This window comes from Panthera uncia (assembly GCF_023721935.1).
Source record: "Panthera uncia isolate 11264 chromosome C1 unlocalized genomic scaffold, Puncia_PCG_1.0 HiC_scaffold_4, whole genome shotgun sequence".
Classification (NCBI taxonomy): Eukaryota; Metazoa; Chordata; class Mammalia; order Carnivora; family Felidae; genus Panthera; species Panthera uncia.
The window spans coordinates 55,771,542-55,796,804 of NW_026057585.1; the positions used below are offsets into that span (position 1 = coordinate 55,771,542).

At 36.8% G+C, this 25,263-nt stretch overlaps 1 protein-coding gene across 15 annotated transcripts in view; it reads right to left on the reverse strand.

The window, feature by feature from the left end:
- NFIA (nuclear factor I A) overlaps positions 1–25,263 on the reverse strand; it is a 373,386-nt gene that overhangs the window by 323,394 nt on the left and 24,729 nt on the right. For 6 of the 15 annotated variants that reach the window (XR_007455025.1, XR_007455027.1, XR_007455026.1 and 3 more), the window contains exon 3: positions 285–324. The exons of the other annotated variants lie outside the window; for them this stretch is intronic. The gene's annotated coding sequence lies outside the window, so the exon portion shown is untranslated. The remainder of the gene's footprint in view (positions 1–284; positions 325–25,263) is intronic. 15 annotated transcript variants of the gene reach the window in all.

Sequence of the window (25,263 nt, forward strand, 5' to 3'; positions counted from 1 at the left end):
TATTAATTAATGGCTTATGCATGGCTTGAATGATGGCATAGTAACAATTGTTGATGAATCAGACAGGGTGAGATGAAACTAAGATATCTTCTAATGCTCATGATCTTTGAGTCTAGACCTCTAAAGATTCAAAAAGAGTTCCATATGTTGGAAGGTGAACTAGAATCAACAAAAGGACATTTGTGTGTGTGTGTGTGTGTGTGTGTGTGTGTGTCTGTTGTCAAAAAAACCAACTAAGTATGAGATGGCAGAAACCATATGGGCAGCAGTCGTTGTTAACATACCTTCATGACAAAAGAGAACTCCATCAACTCTGTGTCGTTCCTGAGGTGGAATCGGGACCAAGGAGAGATGTTAATGAGAGACAGATTTCAGCAAAATAAAAGAAAGCATTTCAAACAACGTATATTACTAAGACAGAAGAGAGTGCCTCGTGAGGAAGGAGCTCTCCTCCAACCTGAGTGTAGTACAAGAAGATGGAACGAGGCTCTAATTTCAGTTTTGCCTTAATCTAGACACAGGAGCTGAGGCAAGCTTCCCTACTCGTAAATAACTTAGTTCCCTCACCTGTAATCTGGAGGTTATAAACCCACACGTAAGTCAAATGAGACGGTGAGAAAGTGTGCACCCCAGTATCTTGCAGATATTAGGTATTCAACAGAAGTTCCTGCCAACCTTCGTCCCTACTCCCCCAGTCCCTCAGTTTTTTTCTGGAAGTATTTAAGTAAAGGCTGTTGGGGATAACACCTAGGAGGTTCCTACAGAGGAAGGCGGTTAGACATGATGGCCTTTAATATCCTTTTAAGTCTAGGGTTTGGTTAGCAAAACTATTCTTAGGTGATAGCTCTTCTACGTTATGCATACAAAGTTGGAATGATTTACTTCCATCCACCTCCCTTCCTTAAGCAGCCACCTAAAAATCAGAATGAATGCTCTTATTTTTCTTCTTAGGTATTATATGCTTGCTAGTTCATTCCACTTTATTTCAAAGAATTTTCCATAAGCTCTTAAATGTTTCCATATGACACCATATTCGGCAGGTAACCTGAGTTCATACCATTCCCTAAACACGAGTCCCTATAAAACGTTCCAGAATCTCTTTGTGTGCTCTGAATAGAATTTGTTAGGCTGCCAAATCATTCGGTCTTCTCTAGATAGCCTTGTCGTTCCTAACTTGGTTATCGAATTCTTTTATCAGCATATTTTAATCAAAGCCTTTCAAAACAGTCTGAGGGTTAGGAAATACCATAAGGTCTAAATGAAAAAGGCAAGAGGGCAAAATATAACTACCGATGGGGACAAAAGCAAAGGGCTACTCTGACTTTGCTTTAGGATACAACAGCGGAAGCTACTGTCATCTTAGGAGGAAAAAAATGCCAGCTCAAATGTCACATGTGAATAAATTATTGGCCGTTTGTAAACAACAACAAAAAGAAGGTATTCTGGTCTTATTCCCAGCCCATGAGTTTACACAAGAGCCTGAGTTAAAATAATTTTAAAAGGGGGGAAATCTCTCTTTTGTCAAGAAATCATCATCCACCACTCAAGCGTTTTAAAAATAAAATGAAAAATTAAAAAAGGAATTAAAGTCCCAGGCTCCATGCATCCTAAGGCAGCAGAGATTCACTCCTCTTGTGGTGAGAAGCAGGGATGGTGGGCGCAATCCAGAGTCACAGCTGCTTTGGAAGCCGCCGGGCTCTCCTGTCATTTCAGAAGCCTTGTTGCACGCAGACACATTTGAACATGGCCACCTGGATTCCCTCCTCTCATGGCGGGAGGCCAGGTTACAGTGGTTCCATCCACTGCTGCTCCCGAGAAGGAAGAAGGAAGGCCTCTACACAGTGTTTGCCACCCTAGATGCGGGCTGATTTTTCAAACAGGGCAATAATTATAAAGAGAAATACTGGCGGCCTCCTCCCATCCAGCCCCAGTTTTATAACTAAAGGAAATCATTGTTTCTTTCATTATTATTTTCTTTCGAGCATGACAATAAACACTCTTCAGCGAATAACTCATCAGTGGAAAGCTATTCAAAGAATTTTACATTGATAACACTGCAAATGTGGAACTGGAAAGAACTTTGTTGATAATTTGTTCTGAACCTCTCACTATTCGCATACCTGGAATGTCTGCTCCTCTGCTGGTCAAAATAGAAAATCCTTATAAGAGATTTGTAATACAAATCTTCCTGTCTATTCCAGACAGAATGTTTCCTTCCTTTGTGAGCCAGTGTCTCCTATATAACACTCACTACATTATTCAGTTGTAATGTCTGTCTCCATTGCAAGACCTTAAGCCTCTTGAGAGTAGGGCTCAGTCTTATTCAGCCATGGATCCATAATGCCTAGCAGAATGGTTGGGTCCGAGAAAATTCTCACGGCACCTCAAGAAGTGGTTGCTGAATTAACTTGGACCAAAGGACACTGAAGGTCAAGAAGCTAAAATGACTGGCCAAAGATCACATGGCTGAAACAAGAACCCAATCCCCAGCAGTGTTCTCAATTCTTCCACATGGACTCGCCCATGCAAAACGAGAAGATATTAATGGCTATAATTTTATTGTCCCTCAAAACCCAATTATTCTTCCTTCAGCAACTTTTCCTCCAATAAGGTCCTCAGATTCAAGAAAAAGGATTCTGTTTTGCCTCGTATTAAACAATTTGATAAAAAGCTAGTAAACAGAGAGGTTTTACACATGCAAATCTGCCCTTGCACCCAATTTCAATTCTCTTATTCTCCTGATCTATATTCCTGCTCTCCAGATGGACCATCAGCTTTATACCAATGCCAGCAACAGCTTGTGTATTGTTTGTTTAAAACAAAGATGATGGATTAAATATCATATGCAATGTGAGGAAAGAGGTTAAGGCTAATATTCCTGTTCTGAAATATATCATAAACCCAGTCCATGTAGCTTTTTTCCCCCAGTGGATTCGTATAAATAAAGATTTAATTTTATTTTTCAGACTCATAGGAGGAAGCATGCATTCATCTAGAATATGGAGCCTTTCCATCGCTCCAGATTTATTCTCGTTCTAAGGCATCATTACCCTCCAAATTATACAGACTTATGTCATTTCATTGAAACACTCATTCACCCATCACATGCCCAGATCCAACAGTAACACTTTTGTTTTAAAATTATGCCAAAATGAGCAAACTTGAAATTCTTTCACCTATATTTGAGTACTCTGCAAAATGTCTTTAATCATCTCAAATAAATTCCAACCAAAAAAACCTACAATTTCAATGTGAAATACATAAACCAAAGCAATCACAGCAGAGGTCTCTTTTTGTACCCTATGCGTTATTATATGAAGCTGCCTAAAAAGTACTTGCCAGTAGGGTGGACTATGTATCAAAACCAGCCCTACTGTGTAGGTTTCCTGCCATGATTATGGATTCTGCTTGGCATATTTATATGTCATCTCCATTAGGAAAATGATGGGGGCGGGGGGAATGGGGGGAAGGACACTTCTAGCTTTTAGAAGCCAAGATGGAAGAACAGTGCAAAATGCAAAGATAATTCCATTAAGGGATTCTGATGATAGGATATCATTTAAGTAGATTATCATCAACAAAAGAATACTGATTAGGGTCTAGAAGTCCCATGCGGAGTATCTCTAGAAGAAGAAACTAAAGGTAGAACTCTCTCTCCGTTTCCTTATGGCTACAAGGATGTGCGTATAGAGTAGAAACAAGGAGCCCATCTGGAAGGGTTGCAAACATACAGTCTAATCCTTGACACAATCCAGGTATCGGCTTCTTGACCACAAGTTCTATTACTCTGCCATTTCTATCAACTAGTCAGGTTGAAACTTTATTTAAGGCTGGAATTTGGCCCTCCCCAGTTGCACCATGAAGAGAAAATATTTAAAGAAAGGTGTTTTGCAACTCCTATGTTTGGAATGAGTGATAAAATCTGTAGTGCTACCAATGCTTTCTAGATGCCAGTTCAATGATATCCATTTTATACGTCAGGACAAAACAGCAGCAAGACTATATGTCTAAAGAGATACTCCACAACCCTGTATAAATAAAACTTTAAAAAATGACCCTTATGGCAACTTGACTGTGAAAAGCATGACTAATCCAGTCTTACTGCACTATAACTTTTTCCCCATTGTTTAATACTGGATTGCCATTTTCTCTTGTATGTTTGCACGTGTGAGAGCATTAATAGACAAACAGGAATATACAAGCATCCAGACAAATAAAAAGATACTATAATACAGAATATGTTCCCACTGGTAATATAAAAAAAAGAGCCACAAATATACCATGGGTAAATAAGCAGACACATTAGTAAATTTAACTTTCAAATATGGAAAAATGCCATTCACAATCACAGAATATTTTTTTTTTCTAGGATCTTGAAGCTAAAATTTCGGTTAAATGAAACCTAAGGTCCCTTACAGCTATAACATTCTATGATTCTTTGAGTGTATTTTTATTTATTTGTTCCCTTGAATTTTTTCTTGTCAGGGAAGGTGGCTCTAGCCTCCCTTTAGAATATCTTTCCACCTACACATCTTCCTACTGCAATAACACAAGTTAAGCTGAACGCACAGTTATGTAACTTTAAGATCAAAAGAAAATGGAAAAGAGAGTTCTACCCCATACCCCCATGATATCACCACCAAGGCCCAGCTAATGAACACTTAATTTTGCCAATATACTAAAGGCTGCATCGAAATACTTCCCAATAGGTTGGGAGAAAAATTCTCCTGGATTCTTTGGATTTATTGTGGGGGGAGGGAGGGCAGCGGGAATCACACCAGTGGAAGTTACCTGAATGATGGTATCTGCTATTAAAATTTCCTTCACAATCCTCTTTAAGGACAGCAGAAAGGGTCTTTCATTTGTACACATCTACTTACCGAGGGCAAATTCTTTGCCTCATAAAGTGAACTTTATTTGTGCTTAATGTATATTCACCATTTCCTGCTAATGAGGTAAAAACTGATTCCAGATGAGAAGAAAAATGTCTTAGTTTTCACTGAAAATTAATTCCAGGACAAAAACTTTTAAGAAAGTTAAAAAAAAAATAGCTATAACTCTGTAAATCAATTTCTGGTATCTTGCGCATGTATTTTACTCCCTAGAATTTTTTTTTTTTTTGGAAGAGAGTCAGTTTATGATAACACAGTATACTTTTACATTCTGAGCATAAGGTTGCTAATTTCCATCCAGAATCCGAAGAGAGCCTATGTTTTCTTGCCCAAAAGAGAACACTTTTTTTAAAAGAGCAATATAATAGGGGCATAGACTATCACCTGAAAACACGAGCGTTCAAAAACCCCTGGAGAAAACAGAGTTAAAGATGATCATCTAATCAACCTTAACTCACACTACAATATTAGCTTATTGCATCATCGGCAGAACACAAGTCACACGCTGTACTCAGTCCACTCCATTGAGTAACAGACAATGCAATGCTTTAAATTTGATTTCCTAATGTCCAGGAGGTCAACCTAAGACCTCACAATTTGTTAATATATTTACTGTAAATGTATTTGAGATTTAAAAAAAAAAAACAAAACAGGAGCTGGCATTATGGCTAATAGATGGCACGAATTAGCCATCATAAAATGCAAAGCATTGCCATGTTCAAGTTAAATCCGATTTGGGCAGTTACCAACCGTAAAAGCATCTTCTGTCCTGAACTTCTTTTGACTATTTTGACTATTTTGACTATTCTGAACTTCTTTTGAACTATTTTGACTATTATTTCCCAATATTTTCATTTTTCCTTAAATTTAGAACCAGCTACAGTATTTAAAGAGTAGTTTGTGTGAGCATTTTGTAACGAACATAATTGTCAAATCACTACATCAGAAGGTACTATAGTATTGTATGTCAACTATACTTCAATTTAAAAATAAATAAGTAAATAAAATTAAAATGTCTGTGGTTCAAAAAAGGGGGAGGAGGAATTGTGGGAGAGCCACTTTTCCGCTTGAAATGGGCTTGAACTGCAGGTTGTTAACTTCAAACACCGGAACTGGAGAGGGCCTAGTATGTGTTACCCTGATCACTTTTAAAGACATTTTCAATAATATCCTTTGAGATGGGACCAGAAATGACTTTATTACTTTCCCAAATACTTCACTTAAAAGTGTATCACTCTTTTGATAGCAGCTCTGTGTTACTGAAAACATCAGTGTCATGGCAGACATAAAATGAGTGGACATAAGAGTAAGACCATTAAAAACGACCAGAGTTTGCCTGGAATGCCCAACCCTGTGTAGCAACAAACGTTGATTTTGATTCTAACAATATTTCCAAACAATCCTTAAATCTGGCAGACAGAAAGAATACTAATCACCTAGATAAATGTGTTTCTTCTACATTCTGGAGAAGCGCCATAAGAATATATCAAGTTTAGTAAGCTTATGTGAGTAGAGCACTGTCCCACTTGGCATTACTCATTGAATTTCACATTATTTTATTAGGATTTGGTACAAACACTATGTAAAACTCTACAATTAAGTTAATTCAATCTTGTCATCTCACATAATTACAAATATTACAGAGCCCAGACCAAACCTACAGCCATGTGTACACCACATAAATTTAGTAGGTCCAAGAAATCTAGTTTGACCTATATAAACCAAAAAATATAAATGGGTAAAGGAAATTCCTTTTCCTTGCCCTTGATCCAAATAGGCTATCTATACAGATCAGGTTCCCCCTGAGATGTGCATTTACCCACAAAGGGAATCAACTACCAAACTTCTAAATATGCAAACTTTCTCCTTCCACTATTTGTTTGTAAAACAATATCAAAGTTAAAAAAAAAAAAAACAATAATATCAAAGTTGATAAGGTCACAGATAAGATGGGCTGAGGCAAAGCTGTTAAAATTGAAGAGCATTAAGCATAAGTATCTATTCACCAGATATAAATCTGCTATTTGATTAATAATTTTTCATTAACAATTTACCTACTCTCACACATTTCTTCCCCCAAAATGAAGCAAGCAAACATTTTGAGGCATATATATTTCCACAATAAAGATTTTCACTTATAATAAATGAGTCAAACTTTCAAACCTAAGGACTGAATTTTTTTTTTAACTTTCCTGAGTTTTAGTCTGAACAGATGCAAAAATTTAGCAAGAAATATCACTAGAGTTATTTCAGCCATACAAATTATTTAATGAGTACCCATGCAATCTATGCCAAATAAAAATGAATAACACAGTGTAATGCCAACTTCTCTGATTAATGCATCCTTAGCTTACATTTCCATACAGTTTCTCTTAATTAAGAACAAACAGAAATTTCCTCTCAACTGAACACTTTAGGTTCAAATTTACTTTCTAGAGCTATTTCTAAAAGTGTACATCATTTTGTTTTGCTGAGTAACTGAATCACCTCATGTGATAAAGCATTAATTATGTGGACCTGGTAACGAGGAGCACTTACTGGGCACAAGAACAGAGGCTGAGGAGCTTACTAGTGAGATGGACTTTGGGAGTTGGGTAAGCAAGATTTTGTGTTACTAGGGAGGAAAATACCTAAATAGCAAAAATCATCACCAAATTACATGCATAAATATTTGAAATTTCATGGGAAAAGATCATCCAGTAAAAAGGGTTTAGGTACATTAGGTCTTTCAACTCAAGATCACAATTTATCTGAAAATGAGCCTGAATAATTTTCTGCTTATATTATAGGAAGAAAATACCTATAGTATCTTTCATATGCTATACACTTTCTCAGAGAGTCCTGAAATTTCCTCTAGATCAAAGTGTTTGGATGCCTATAGAAATCATTTCTTCCACTAGTCTTTGGCGTTCACGCTCTGGTGCCTGAATCACGTGATAGTCTACCAGCATAGTCTGGAGTCAAACGCTACCTTCACCCCCACTGACTTGCTATGTGATCTTGTGGTAAGATCTTGTGTTTCCTCCCTGGAGGAACTCAGTTATCTCTCTTTAGACCAGTCTCTCCAACACACCACCAACCACAACGGCCTTCCTTTCTTCAGTCCCTGCGAGACAGACAGAAAGACACACACACACACACACACACACACACACACACACACCCATCTCCCACCAAATTCTTCGCACTTGATCTTGGCCCACAAGAAAAAGCCTAAAGACTGGGTTCTACTTATGTCACAAGATGAAAGGCAATTTGAGATAGGGACTGTGTCAAACGCATTAAACTTAGAACCTTACACACAGTAGGTATTTAATAAATATATTTGAGAGATTTAATACCTAACTGATAAACTGCAGTCTGTCAGGACAATAAATTATTAAAGCAACTATTATTAGTGAAGAATATGATGATCTCTTAAAACATTAAAGTTATGTCCACCAAATAATATTAAGTAAAAGGAAAACACAAAACTATATAGTGCTGAATCATTACATAACCCCAAACCATGCCTACACATGAATCCATATTGCTTTTCTATGTTCTTAACATTATTACAGACTTGACCACAAAGAATTAGGGTAGAGAAAGACTAGTTACTAAATATAAGACCTTAAACTTTCAGGAGGAAAAAAAAATAGTATTAGGGAGACCAAGTGAATCCTGTATCATAACCCAGTGATTCATTACAAACATTCTTTTCTCTAGGGCTCGTTCTTCCATCACTATGGAGGGAATTATATCCATAACCTCCATTAACATTAATGGAAGGTAGCCACATTATTTCAGCAGAACTCCACTAGTGAATCGGGCCTGTAAGAAAAAAGCTTTCATTTATTAAGTTTATAAAGAATTCCTGATATAACACAAATAGCAGTGCCTCTGTTAATTTCCATGATGAGTGCACTCATGCTGGAGAGAGTGAAACAGAACAATTAAACTAATTCTGCTATATCCACAGAAAATATGGTTCATAAAGCTATATGCTTCTAACGCCTTCTAAACCCCTCCACTCTCAACTATAGACTATCCTCTGATACTCGACTGTAATTCCAAAAAGAAATGGTAGTTTTCAAGTATTTCTCATCATTAAAAAAAAAAAAAAAAAAAAAAAGCATGCTTTAAAATGGAATGTTCTAACAAAATACACTCACACATGCAGGGAATAAGAAATTTACAAGCCAACACAAGGTCATTATTTAATTTTTAATTAGGTTTCACCTAACAATGGAAAACTAAGTCTTCCTCCATCCATTTAACAAAATGCTCATTTAGAATACTCCATGGCTTAGAAAGCTTCTGAACAGATGTCTAAAATGAGAATTCAAGACTCAGGAAAATATGAAACTCACTTTACTCTGTTCTCAAGTGATCTGATAAACAAACAGCCTCACCCACTGCAGTCATGGTTGATAATTTATTTCTAGAGTCTGATGACTATATGGCAATTCACTTTGCTGATGAAACATTCTTTATTTGGGTGGGATGCGCACAGATACCAACTTAACGAATGTCATTCCCACAAGATAATAGACCATAGAGAAGACGCATGCCAGGCAGCACTGCATTGAAAAACCACTTTTCACCTATCAGAAGATGCCTTAACAACTGACAGTGTTTATCATATTCAAAAAACTTCATTCCTGCTAGGCAAAGATCCAGAGCCAACTTTGTTTCTTCATTAAGGTCATCGAAACTTTCTAATATCCATGTTTTCTGCATATTTGCAGTTACTAAGAATCCTTACCTTTGCAATTATTTATAGCAGCACTGGGAGGGACAGATATGTACTGTGAAGTTATTTTAATTAACTCAGGGTCTCATTTTCACCATATACAAGACTTTGCTCAAATCCATAAGACAATTCTATCAATAACTGAAGAATTCTTCTCCGACTTTATTCTGGGATCTCTAATTTGGGCCTCACATTTATACCACTGAACTCTGTTATAACTGGGCAGTCCCAGAATGAGAAAAAATCAGCATCAGACCCAAACTCTCTTGGGGGAAAAAGAAGGGGATTCCTCACACTAAAGGAAGGACAACAGATACTCCACAGATCACCCTTGGAGGGAAGGAGGAACAATCCAGCTGCAAGTGAAGAAAGGAAAGGAGCAGGGAGAACAATGCTCTTCACCATCTTTTTATAGGTTTGAAAGTTTCATGCTTTAGTGAAGGGAATGTGAAAATTTATTTATTTTTTAACGTTTATTTATTTTTGAGAGAGAGAGAGAGAAACAGAGTGTGAGCAGGGGAGGGGCAGAGAGAGAGGGGGACCCAGAATCCAAAGCAGTCTCCAGGCTCTGAGCTGTCAGCACAGAGCCCGACACAGGGTTCAAACTCACAGAGCATGAGATCATGACCTGAGCCGAAGTCGGATGCTTATCCACCTGAGCCACCCAGGTGCCCCAGGAATGTGAAATTTTCAATATGCTCTTGAACCAAACTTTAAATATGCCAAGGGATACTATGCCAAAGGTACCAAATGTGGACCTTCTCTCTCTCAGGGGCAAAGGCAACTGGACAAACCCTTTCAACTCTGTCCATGAAGAAGCTGGTGGGTTCCTTACAGGTAGCCTAGCTCAATGGTTGGCACAAGGTAAGCGACGGGTGTTTGCTGAACAAATAAGGGCAGACGTGAAGACATCATATACACTGCATGCTCTGTGCTTCATCTGAGCCATGTGCCATTTACAGAACACATGCCATAAACCCCCATCTGCGTGCTCGGTCCCTTCATTTTCCTGCCAACCTCCAAGACCCTGCTTTGATGTCATCTCCTTCACAGAAGTATTTCTCTTTCTCCACAACTCCACAAATCAATACTCCTCTCTTGAGTCATGTGGGTCCCTTGAATTCTACTATAAAACATACCAGGGGCACCTGGGTGGCTCAGTCAGTTAAGCGTCCGACTTTGGCTCAGGTCATGATCTCGCAGTTTGTGGTTCGAGCCCCGCGTCGGGCTCTGTGCTGACGGCTCAGAGCCTGGAGCCTCTTCAGATTCTGAGTCTTTCTCTCTCTCTCTCTGTCCCTCCCCCACTCACACTCTCTCTCTCTCTCTCTGTCTCTCAAAAATAAATAAACATTTTAAAAATTAAAAAAAAAAGAAAAAAGCATACCACCTCACATGTTTTGCCTCTTCTCCTACCAACCGATGAACATCTGGAAGGGAAGGACAGCTTCTTGATTTTATGTTTCTCCATCAACATGCCATGTTACCTTATTTCCAGTAGAGGATTAGTATGTATTCCTTGAATATTGAAAATAAGCACTTCTATCTATGCCAATCTACCTTCCTGTCTGAATACAACACCCAATTTTCTCCTGAATATGTTAAAATACCCAAAATGTGGTGTCTGTGGCCAGATCTTTCCTAGTCTCCTGAAGGCACTCTCAGATTACATACTATGAATAAAGTAAACATAGAAAAGCGACAAGAAGAATGATAAAAGTCACCATGTACACACCATGTCCAACCTTATCAAATATAAGCCTTTAAAAGATAAGAAGAAAGGTCCAGAACGTTCTCCTGAGTAGCTCTGACATGCCCTCACCTTCCAATAAAGATCAAATATTGGCAATGAAGTAATCTGGCCATACTCAAAAGAAACAGGAATGTGTTCTTTTAAAAGTCAACTTTTAAAAAAACACATGGGAAAATAATCTGGAAATCAATTTCCTCTGAAAGGTGAAAGGAAATAATGTTCTCTTTTTTTGTACACACACCTTTCTAAATCACAGAATTAATCACTATTAAAAATTAAAAGAAATAAAATTTATTTTATGGAAATATATCTTTTAAAAGGTTTTAAACACCACTTAGAATCAGAAATCACTAACTATTTTTCAAAAGCACACTTTCATTTCATGTATTTAGCTTATTATATTGCTCAGGGCATAGGAAATGAAAATCACTATTATTTTTAATCTTGTGCCAACACACCTACAAGATCTATCACTCACTGCCCCTAACTCTACTCTGTCGTCTTTTACAAGGCTCCCTGCATTTCAGCCTCATGATTAGTCTTGCCAAAACACTTCCTGAAACACGTTATGCTCCTGTTCAGAAACCCTACCTGACTTTCTATTGTCTAAATCTTTCAACTGGCACTCAATGTCCTGCCTTACAGGAACCTGTCTCCTAACCAAATGTCTCAGCTGACCCCACCTGGGGCAAAACTGCATATTCCTGCTTCCACAGCTTCCCTCATGCCTCGCCCCTGCTCTCCAGGCCTTCTACTAGTCTCTAGCAGCACCCCTCCTCACCCACTAAAAATCCAAACAATCCTTCAATCCATAACTCAAATTTCATTTTATCCAAAAGCTTTCTAGACTGTCCCAATACTTCACAAATTCTCTCCTGAATTTCCACAAAACGTGTTCTCACCCGTACTTATTTTTATATGCCCAAGAAAAATGTATGTTTCATACAAGCAAGGCGACACTGTATAAGATTACATCCTTCACCAAACCTAGCATAATGGCTCACGTGCAGTTGACAATACGTATTTGTAAATTCACTATTTCTAAGACAGTAATTTGTAAACTTTACATTGTAAGATCAAATTAAAGAACAGATTTAAAGACTATCACAATTAAATTAAGATATGCTCTATATTACGAACAAATAAAATGCTTTCCAGACTGACAATCTTCAAGTAAAACTTTCATTCTAATCATATTCCTAACCTTGTCACAATTTCAGGGCTTGGAAATACTAACCAAGTATTTCACATTGGAAATACTAACCAAGCAGGATAATTTAAATTCCTCAACCCCAAATGACTACAAAAATTAACAATAAAAAATCCTAAACTCTGCTGGTGACATTTTATTTCCATAGATGCACAATGTCGTTAAAGCAAACTCACTAGTAACAATAACTGCATATGAAATGAGTAAATGTCAGACCTACAAAGGAGAGCAGAGTCTTGTGGGGCAGTATGAAAACTTCATTAGTCCACTGTATGCAAACATGTCCCTAATTTTAAATGGGTCTTAGAGAAGAAGAAGACGGTGTACTGTACTAAGTCACCCTCGAGGCGGCTAACTGCATTTGGGTGGCCACTAAAAAGAAAGTTTTCTGACCTGAGATGTGAGCTATCACACATGTAGAAGACATGGGTAAAAACTACCTTTAACGCGTCCTCATTCACAACAACAAAAAGGAAAATACAAGACGTTGAAAACAGCTGGACGCTCTGAACGAGACCAGCCTACACTAAAAAATTTTAACTGAACATGGATTCAGACAGGAACACTTTACCAATTCCTACACACAGCACACACACACACACACACAAACACACACACACACACACACACGTGTATGCACACATATGCTTCACCATGCATCTAACGAGTCATGTTACTCTCTACCACAGGTAAATGGTACTGTACCTTGATTTTAATCTCTACTTATTAGTGATTTAGAAAGCAAAGTATAGCTTTTTCATTTTAAAAGTGTATTAAATATGGAAGATTCTAAAAAGGACAGAGAAATATATTCTTAAGCAAATAGAAAGCATTTATTTTTTTAAATGGCACAGCTCAACATACTAAAGACATACTCAAGCTGCCAATTTTTAGAGCATGGGTTTTTTTTTTTTTTTTTAAATCTTTCTATTTTGGACAAATAGGATTAGGCTTCTTAGACAATTCTTTGTTGTTTTGACTTCAACAATTTATGCAAATGAGATGTTAATTAGTGTGATTGTAACTTAAATTATGCTTGTGTAAACCTCTCCATTGGTAGAAAAGTGTGGGAATCTACACAACTGGTATTTAAAGTAGCTGTACTAACCCCCTTCTGAAAGCCCAGTATAGCAAGATCACTTTCATGTCTTTACAATTTGTTTTTATGAGGTGATAACATTTTTACAAATACCATCATTTTTGGTTTTTTATATTGTAAGTGACAGTCTGACATTTTACAACTGGCTTATTGAAAACAAGAATTGAGCACTCTAGCAGTAACGGACATTAACTGCTGAATAGAGATTCAGATGCTAATGAGGTGAGAGGGGCTCCAGAAAGTTTTGATAAATGCTACACACACTCTAACTAGCTGTGAATGTGGGTTGACAAAGAACATCTACACCAGGGTTCAATAAAATGTAACCCTTTAAATTAATCATACTGGCAGTATTTAATAGAATGCACAACAATCTCCTTTTCTGTTGGCTCTAAAGCTGGAGAAATGCAAAGTCTTCACAAATGAATGCCCCCACATTTCCCACTCCACATTGCTACTTTCATTTGAACGTCTACAGCTGTTTCAAAAGTACTTACTGTAAATAGCAAAGTAGAAGCATAATTCAGAGCCTGACTCTTTCACAACATTTTTCTGTCTAGATTTTTCCTCATTTTTCTGTCTAGATTTAAACAAAAACTAAATAAGAAAAAAAAAAAAAAAGTCTGAGGTTTGAGTGCCCGGGTACAGAACCCAGAACATAGTAGTTTCTCAATAAACGACAGTTATTGTTATAGGAAAGTTCTGGCAACGTATAAAAAGAAAAACCATCTGCTCACACAGGAAAAAATAAGAAAATTCAGGAAGTAAGGCCTTCTGTCCTCCGATTCATAAACTTAAAGTAGGCCTTTGTTCTTTGGGAGCTGTTGGGCAACCTATTTTATAGCTTGGGTGAGGAATTCTCTTTATACAGAAATAATAATGTCCTATTAAGTAGAACTATAATGAGCCTTATTATCACAAATGTCAGGGAACCTCGATTTACTTTATTTAATTTTTGATGTGCACATGAATAAAACTCTTCTATTGATTGCAAACTTGTAGATTTCAACAGACTACAGCTCAAGAGATCAACCTTGTATTTCTTGAGCAAATGCAGAGCATTAACATGTTATTTCTTCTTAAAGTGACAATCCCTAATATCCTTTTTGGTTTTTGCCAATTTTAATCTTGGCAGGAAGTGGAAATCTGTGCACTCAGCAACACTGCAATCTTGCTGGCTGTCAAAATTATGTGTCAGCCAATGCCTGAGTGGTATTCCTGTCATTTCACCATGGTAAGAAACTTATCAGTCTGACATATAAAGCCTCTAAAAGCAGTGATTTATGCCAAAATGTAGATGTACATACCCACTACCTCAATTTCATTTTTATAATTCCCACAATTATTATAACTTCCCCCAAATATATATTCAGATTGTAGTTCGACTTCAAGGATGCTTTTAAAAATTCAAGGAATAATTATGACTTTTAAAAAGCTTTCTATTAAAAGACAACTAAATTTTAAAACACACATGTGTCTCCATGACACGTGTGTGTACAGTTTGAAAATATGCTTGCCTACAGGTATGGCATACTTTTTTAAAGAATCATTTTCTCCCAAACTCTCCATGTGAACTACACATCTCCAAGACAAAAAGCTAATTGTTTCTCAACAAACTGCATAAAAATGATACCTTTACCCTTCAGCAAGCACTGGTTACTCTCTGACTTTTCAAGAGTAAAACCTCTCACTTAAAAAAAAAAAAAAAAAAAAGTGAGCAAGTAGAGAAATGTGCGCTATGGTTTAGAAATGGCCATTTAGCCAAATTGCATACTTGTGCTGTGTCAGAGTCCTGGCAGAGTCAACTCATTCCACCGGTCTAATGGATGGCAATTGAATTTAATTAACAAAACTCCTTTGACTTAGTTTCATACTGTGCTGAATGTAATGGAATCTCCTCTCTCTCTCTCTTTCTTTCTCTCTCTCTTTCTCTCTCTCTCTCTCTGGCATTCAACTAAAAATGTCCTTAACTGCTGTCCACTTTAAGAATATTAAAGGCTATACATTATACTTAGAAGATATAATATAGTCATCTCCTTCCCCATGACTTAAATTTAGTTACTGAATTATGCAACATAAAATAATTAAAAAGATACTTTGATAGTGATACACAGTATAGATTCAATTACCACAATGTATCCATTAAAGGTACTTTTATAGTATGAATAAAATGCAAATCCTCTTTATGGATCAATACCAGAACATAATTCTATTCTTCCTCCTAAAAAAAGGAAGTTAACCATTATAAATCATCTTCACATGAAAATGGTAAAAAGGTGTTCCTTTAAAAGTGTTCTGTTAATCTCAATATAGTAAGAATGTTACTTTCTCTGTTACACCCATTTTAAAACTGTATGCCTAAATTCCAGCAATATTTGATAATCAATAAACAGAAAACTTATTTACCAATCTTCTTCATACTTATCTAAATGCCTGACACTAAATTCACAGAGGCATTTCTATTAATTAAATAATCTTTTCTAAATAAAATCAAGAACACACCAAAAGAAAAAAAAAAGATGCCCCTAAGGGATTCCAAGTAAATACTACTCTCCCTAACTTTTGCCTGGCTGGGCACTCTGAGACAAGTTCCTATGATTGATTATTGTGGTATCGCGGAATCTTTGACTTTGAACCATAACCTTTTTTTCGAACAATGACAGTTGGGACCTACCATTTGCCATCTGTAGAGATGGAGGGGGGAAAGGACTTCACGTACATTAATCAACCAATTAAGAACAGACTTAAACAAAACACTAAAGCATAATAAACCCCTGACTGCTTAATAGCTTTCTACTTTTAATAGTTGTCTTCCTGCAGGCTGCTCACAGGATTAGGAGGAATCTGTTCAAGTCTTAACAAAAATTGCACGAGCAAAGGGAAAAAAAGTGAGCCATTCAAACCAGGCATTTTAAATTGTGAAAAATGCTACTGAAGGATTGATTCCACAGTTCAAATCAAAATTTAAGAGGCTGATGTACACACCACCTTATCAAGGAATCTCAAGTCAATACAAACTATGGTACTTGTCTCCACTGAAGTATCCAAAATGCTTAGTACATACAAATGATCCTCTTAGTTTGAAATTTTAGGTGACTACATTTTTAAAAGCACCACTCACTCAATAATTTATAGTATATCACTTGACATAAAGTAATTTTCCAGGAGAGTTTGAGGCTTTGGTTATTGGTAACACAGAGAAAACATGGTCATAAAAATTGGAGAAAAGTTAACAAAACAAGGTAAGGTCTTACGTTTTCTCTGATGAAAATGTGATCAGCAAATGTAGTATTAAACAGTAAGGCATTAATTCAGTCTTGTTCACGAATAAAAAATAAATAGGAAACCAGGGGGAAAAAGTCAAGGATGCCTACCTTCACAGGTTAATTCAATACTGAATTGAAGGCACTAGCCAATGAAGTGAGAAGTGCAAGGAAATAAAAGCGTAAGATTGGAAGAGCAGAAATGAAAATGCTACTGCTTGCATTTGATATGATTAGCTGCACAGTAATCAAAAAAAAAAAAAATTTACAAACCACTGGCTGAAAATATGTAACAATAGCTGGATATAATGAGATCATTATACAAGAACTGACTGTATTTCTATATCAGAAACACACAGTTAAAAATATACTTTTAAAAACGCGATTTATAAAAGTGGTTTCAAAAAAGATGTTGAAGACCTGGGTGAAAAATAATTCAACTTTTCGAAAGATAAAATCTAAATAAATGGAGAGGCATACCATGTTCATAGACATAGTAAGATTTGATAATAATAAGATGTCAATTTCCTTTAAATTCAAGGGCAGATTCAATACATTTCTAAGCAAAATCCACACAGGATTTTTCATGAAACTTGACAAAATGATTCTATTACCTCACATGTATTAGAATTGCTATTATTAAAAAGGGAAGAAATAACAAGTGCTGGTGAGAATGTAGATAAAAAGGGAACTCTTGGGGCACATGGGTGGCTCAGTCAGTTGAGCGTCCGACTTCGGCTCAGGTCACGATCTCACGGTCCGTGAGTTCGAGCCCCGCGTGGGGCTCTGTGCTGACAGCTCAGAGCCTGGAGCCTGTTTCAGATTCTGTGTCTCCCTCTCTCTGCCCCTCCCCCGTTCATGCTCTGTCTCTCTCTGTCTCAAAAATAAATAAATGTTAAAAAAAAAAAAATTAAAAAAGAAAAAAAAAAGGGAAACGCTTGTACATTGCTGTGGGAACGTAAACTAGTGCAGCCACCATAAAAACAATATGGAGGCTTCTCAAAAACCTAAAAATAGAGCTACCACATGATCCAGCGATTACACTTTGGGGTATTTATCCCAAGAAAATGAAAACACTAATTCAAAAAGATATATGCACTTTCATGTTTCACTGCAGCATTATGTACCATTGGCAAGACACAGAAACAACCTAAATGCCCATCCACAGGTGAATAAACAAATGTAGTACTATTTAGTCATAAAAAGAAATCTTGTCATTTATGACAATAGGAAGGGACCTTGAGGGCATTATTCTATATAAGGTAACTCAGACAGAGAAAGACAAATACCATATGACATTTTGTATATGTATATGCAATCTAAAAGAAATAAAATAAACCAAGCTCACAGGTATAGAGAACAGATTGATGACTGCCAGAGATGGGGGCTGGGAGATGGGGGAAATGGTTGAAGGTGGCCAAAAGATAAAAAGAAAGTTAAAAAAAAAAAAAAAGAGGGGCACCCAGGTGGCTCAGTTGGTTCAGTGTCCAACTTCTTTGGCTCAGGTCATGATCTCAAGGTTCATGGGTTCAAGCCCCAAATTGGGCTGGGCTCTGTGCTGACAGCTCAGAGCCTGGAGCCTGCTTCGGATTCTGTGTCTCCCTCTCTCTCTGCTCCTCCCCTGCTTCCACTCTAATCTCTCAAAAATGAATAAAGGTTAAAAAAAATTTATATCAAAGCTAATTATAAGGGTTTAGCAACTGAACCAGCATGTTGTTGGTACAGGATAGACAAATTAATCACTAGAACAGAGAACCCAAAAACAGACCCACAGAAATATGAAAACTTAACAAATGACAGAGGTGCCATTGAAGATCATTTGGGGAATAGAGAAACTATTCAATAAGTGATAAAGTGGAAAGTGTTATTCATATAGAAAAACAAATGAAACTGGATCCCTACCTCACATGACACACAAAAATAAATTCCAAACGGAATACAAATGTAAATGTCAGATGAACACTTAAGGATGTATAAAAAATACCATCTATTTCCAAACTCAGAGTAAAGAACGGTATTTTAAACAGGACACAAAGCACCAACTGTAAAACAGAAGATTAATAAACTTTTACTATATTAAAATCAAGAATTTGTGTACATCGAAGATATCTTAAAGAAAATGAAAAAATAAGCCACAAGTTATGAAAAGATATTTGCAAACACATAACACAAAAAAAGTAGAATCCAGGATATATATAGAATTCCTAACAAACCAACAAGAAAAAGACAAGCAACAAAATAGGAAAAAAAAAAAAATGAGTAAAAGACATGAGCATTGATTTCACAGAAAAAATAGTGGCTTACAGATATACAAAAAGATGTTTCATCTCATTATTAATAAAATTAGAAATGCAAATTAAGGCTGCAATAGAATATCATTTTATAGTTACCAGACTGGCAAAAAGTAAAAAATCTGGCATTGGTGAGTGTTGGAGAAAACAGAATCTTTTGTACAGTGCTACCGCTAGTGAGAGTGTAAACAGATACAAATAGTTAATAAAATAACAGTATCTTTTTTTGAAATGTAACACTTACACACTCTGTGATTCAACAATTCCACTATTAGGTACATACCCTAAAGAAAACCTTATACATATGCTCCACTAAACATGTTACCTACCATACATAACACTTGTTAGTTGCAAGAAACTAGAAATATCCCATCAATCCACCACTAAATGGCATATTACACAAGAAAGAAGAATAAATTACAGTACACTTAGCAACATTAGAAACATAATGTTGCATGAAAATGCAATTTCCAGGATCATGTACATATGTATGTGTATATATATGCATACATGTATGTATACATAATTTTTATAAAACTTAATAAGACTTAAGATATTTGATACACATATATGTGGTGAAAACATTTTTTTTCATAGGAGGGGAACAGTAAGCACAATACTCAGGATAATGGATGATATTTTCAGGGAACATAGAAGTAAATGCAAGGTATTGGTAATATTCTCCTCCTTGAGTGCAGTTGTAGATTCACAGGTCTTCGTTATAATATCTTACACATATTCTTACATTGAAAAACAAAGTGAAAATAATGAAATCAAACCAGTAATGTTTATTAAAATAAAGGATTTTTCACAATATCTTAGAGTCTTTCAGCAACAGTCCTAAAAAGTTTTAAAAGAAATACAACTGAATATCTATGTTGACTTATTTTAATAACACTGTCCCTTTTTTCTCTAAGAAAATGTATGAATAATCAAATTGAGGGGTGGGAATCTTCATTCTTTTTACCTGAATGATATAAATAATTTGTATTTTGAATCCAGTCTCGGCTCCCCATGCCAACAGGGAGGATGCTGTGATAAAGGAGGAAACTCCAATATGGACAAATTCAAACAGCAGATAATCCACATTTCTGCTTGACTTAAAATGCATCAGTCAGCCTTTTAACATTGCATTTTATGTCCTGATTATACTTGGTTTCAAAGAACTTCTATTCCTGGTAAGGGACTAAGAAAGGACGATCCACGTTTATTGTAGATGGTTGGGCAGTAATACACACACACACACACACACACACACACACACACACACATCATATACTGTATGTCATATATCACACACACACACATCTCTCTGTGTGTGTGTGAAGAAATCAACAAGGTGGTATTGTTGTGGTTTGGCAGAGAGGGGATGATAGAGGAATACAAAGCTGCCTTCCAATGAGAATGTCTTATTATAAATAACTCAGTTAAAGAACTGAGTTTCTATGAATTGTCTCCAAGAGAAAATTTTTGAAAACCTGACTGAACAGGAGTGGCATGCAGTCCACAAGGATGAATTTAACTGAAAGGACGCCGTCCCTGTTTCACTAGGAGCCTGGTCAGAATTCCAGCACATGTGTTTTACAGGTACACGGATTACACTGTTCTTTAAAAAGACATTCTACTTCAAAATGCCTTCCCAGGTATGCTGAAATAAGAAAATGAAATAGCAATGTCTTTCCATCCATACTTTGCCAGAATAAAGGTGATCACCAGATGCAAAAATAAAACCAGAGAATTAAGTAATAATTAAATAAGTTAGAATTTCACTGATAAGCATTATAGCAGCTGATATAAAGTTACTGTCTACTAGTCAAGATCCCTCCACTATATGCCATCTAAGTACACACTCCACACCCTGAGAGGTGCTCAGCTAGCAACACCAAACAAGAGAAGGTGAATACAAGAAATTCATCGTGATAGCTTCAACTACAGAATAAAACTGGAAAATAACCAATTTTTTTCCAGATGCTATAATTTCACTAATTAAACATCTCCTTTAGAAATCAATAATCCTCTAAGAGAGAGAGAAATTAGAATGCTTTCTAATTCAAGTTCTTAAACATAATTTTTCCTACAATTTTAAGAAAGGAAAAATAGATATTTACTTCTTCAATACAGTCTGGGGCTAGTGCTTTTGTCATTCAAAGATAATTTCTGAATTATTGTATGACAATCTACAGTATCACAACAGATATTTTTCCTTCTCAAGATTCTTATTACATAGCTATGCATTGACCTTGACCTGAATCTTATACTTCAGAAACAAGAATGGAATTGCAAGGAGACACATATTAAAATGCAAGTTTTGGGGCGCCTGGGTGGCGCAGTCGGTTAAGCGTCCGACTTCAGCCAGGTCACGATCTCGCGGTCCGTGAGTTCGAGCCCCGCGTCAGGCTCTGGACTGATGGCTCGGAGCCTGGAGCCTGTTTCCGATTCTGTGTCTCCCTCTCTCTCTGCCCCTCCCCCGTTCATGCTCTGTCTCTCTCTGTCCCAAAAAATAAATAAAAAACGTTGAAAAAAAAAATAAATAAAATAAAATAAAATGCAAGTTTTTTCATTAGCCTAACAGTTATAAAATGTTCCAATCCTACGAAGCACACTGGTCAAATCCCACACTTTCTACCACTTTGCAAAGTACAGGCGGGCACACTATCCTCTCTGCAGCCCTGAGGTCCAATTAGGATGTAACTGAAAAAAAAAAATTACATTCTAGTTTTCACTCCCCACTAGAATATTTTTAGTGACTGTTCACCTAAAGAAGATGTCCAGATTTTGGTCCCCTTTAATAGTCTATGAAAGCACAAAAGAATGTGCTTCATTTTCGGTTTTCAAGAAAATTGATTTTCATATGATTTTAAAAGTTCTTATTTCTCATTATTTTTAAGGTTTCAGAGAAAAAAAAATGGAAGACAGTAATGTATATTCTGTCAAAATGCTTCCATTATCCTTTGCTGAAACCAGTAGGAGGTTTTAGATATGAAGACGGGGCCAGACGGAAACACTTTACGGGAAAATCTGCAGTGGAACGGTGTTGATAATGAACATGCCTAGAGAAATAAAATCATGAATGCTGTATGTGTTGGGGGGGAAGAAACTCTTATCTTCAGTTGGGTTCTGTTTCCCTTAGAGAGGCTTATGTTACCCTACAATCAATAGGTCTCCAATTAAACAAAGAAGATTTACATATGCTGGTGCATTTTGGAGCTAATGAAATTGGTCTAACAGTTTTAATGAGGGCACAGCACTGGCTAGCAGGGGGAACTTAGAGGAGTCACCACATATAATGGGGCCCAACGCCTTCATTCTGATCTTTAACTCTTCTACTACTACTGTCTCTGGCCTCTCCAACCATGCCAAAAGGTACCCTGCTTGGTTAAGGACAGACAAACCTGGAAATTCTCACTTGAGATAAGGGTATGATCCACAAACACTTTCCTTGCAGGGCAAGACAGTGTGGGGTCCAAAAACAAACAAAAATGGGTGCCATCCTGAGCAGAGTGCTCCATTTTTAATCAAGATCATGCTTTTTAACAATTCCAGCATGAAGCTGATATCCTTTACTCTCCCTCCCAGCAGGGCACTGAGCACACAGTAGGTACTTGATAAATGCCTGCTGGTGGATAAAGGGGACTCCCTCACAAACAAGTTGGAGCAGTGGCTTTATTACTTGATCACTTTCCTAGGTACACAGTTCAGATAAAAGTCAAGACCAGGATCTTAGATGGGAAAACAAACAGCCTGAATGTTTTTTTTATAAATAGTCTAGCATCACAAAACCTTTATTTTCAGAATTAATGATTATTCACATGTCAGTACCTCCTTTGGGTTAACATGAAACTTTGGATTTTGGTGAAGAAACAAAAATCAGTTAACATGATAAAGTGAGAAGGGAAAATCATTCTGACCAAACAACAACAACAACAAAATTAAGCATAAATTCAGTATTCCTGAGGGAACAAAAGCTATATTATATGTCACCTCGTTTTTCAATCCATATTATGAACATCTCACAACGTTTTGCTTTGTTCAAGCCCGATCTTCCACTTTGGTCACTAGCTCAACAAAGGTACTGAACACACACCAGGTGGTGAGCCCTACATACCCGTATGGGGGAGGGTACACAAAAATAAATACAACTCAGTCTCTGCTCATTAAGAAATCACAGCCCAAGTTGGAAGACAGATCATTTTATTACGATGCATGAAGTTCTAACGGTGAGCACTACCACAGTGCTAACAGGACACTGTGGAAATGTAGGGAAGGAGCCCTCAGCCGGTGCTGGGGTCAGAAGAAGGCCTCAGCAATGTTAACCAATTAAAGGTGAGTGAGGATGTGCTCAGTAGAAGGAATGATACAAGAGATATAGATATAGATATAGATATAGATATAGATATAGATATAGATATAGATATAGATATAGATGTTATATATATTATATATAACACATGGGTGCCTGAGTGGCTCAGTCGGTTGAGGGTCTGGGTCTTGATTTTGGCTCAGGTCATGATCCCAAGGTTGTAGGATTGAGTCCTGCATCAGGCTCTGTAGTAAGTATGCAGCCTGCCTGGGATTCGCACTCTCTCTCTCCCTCTGCCCCTCTCCCCTGCTTGTGCTCTAAAATAAAATTTAAAAAACCAGAAAATATATTAAAAAAAAAATATATATATATATATGTGTGTGTGTGTGTGTGTGTGTGCATTTACAATGATATAAAGTGTGACCACAGCCTTCAGCAAGAAGGCAGCCTGTCCCTGTATACTCCATGCACCAAAATTCTCATTTATCACTTTGCATGTGCACTCTCCAATTTCAAGGCTAGTTGTATTCACTGTTAACTCAATCTAGAAAGGGAATATACTCACTTTAATTATCCCACATTTGTCTAAATACACCTTACCCTCATTTAAATATGGCAGCTACTCTCTAGATTACAAATAGGAACATTCGATAACGCATAGCATCGTGAAAGTGGCCTTGTCAGAAGCATGAGTCATTCCACACACTAAGTTCCTTACATCCTGAAACCCCCTCTCAGAGGTCAGCTCCTACCTCTAAAAGTTCAAGGATCCAAAGCTGACACATTAGAGTTTATTGAAACATCACCCTGGTGGGAATCTGCAATTGGGGATTCAGTCCAAATTTAAAGACAAACAATTCCTTTTCCAGATGTTGGACCCAGACAATGAGAATACTCTGAAACAACTTCCTCCTAAATAACAGATTTAAAAACAGAAAAGGGTATTATACTGCAGAGTCATAATTCTAATCTGAATATATAGGATTTAAAATATACTACATTAATGAAGTCTGCTTAGGGTTAATGTGTTCAGCTTTACTCATATCACGTGAAAGAAACCAGAATAAGGCCAGAACTGTAAAAATGCTATTCAAGATTACAAGGAAAGAAGGTATAGGGGAAGTGAAGGGGGGAGAGTCTGAAGATGAGTTAGCAAAAACAGAGATTTTCAAACTTGTTAAACTTCCATTATCTGGAAATAAAACACTCTTAGAATAAAGGGAACATCAGCTGTTGCTAAAAGCATCAGGTAAATTCTAAAGTCTGTATCCAGGTGGCTTATTTAATCTGAAGACAACATGGTTCTCCCTGGAGGAAATGAACTGCTAACATCCCATGAACTCTATCAAGTTTGCCTCACTTCTCTTACCGCCTGTAAAACAAAGAAATCTGTCTTCAGTTTCATGATGTCCCACATGGTACTGTGACTAATCCCCAACCATTTTTATTTACAGTGTTCAGAGTGAGTTTCTATGACAATCCCATGCCATTCTCAATGTTACACACAGATTTTCTGCCTTTTGAAAATAATTACAGAACAAATCATTTGTTCTGCACTCTATATAAAGAAAAGCACACTTAGCATTGGCTGGGCAAAGAGATCTCACTTTCAGATTAAACAATAAGCAGATAGAACAGAGAATCAAAAAAAAGAAAAAAGAAAAAAAGAAAAAAAAAAACACAAAAAACTCTAATATCCACTGTTTGGGACCACCAGATTTTT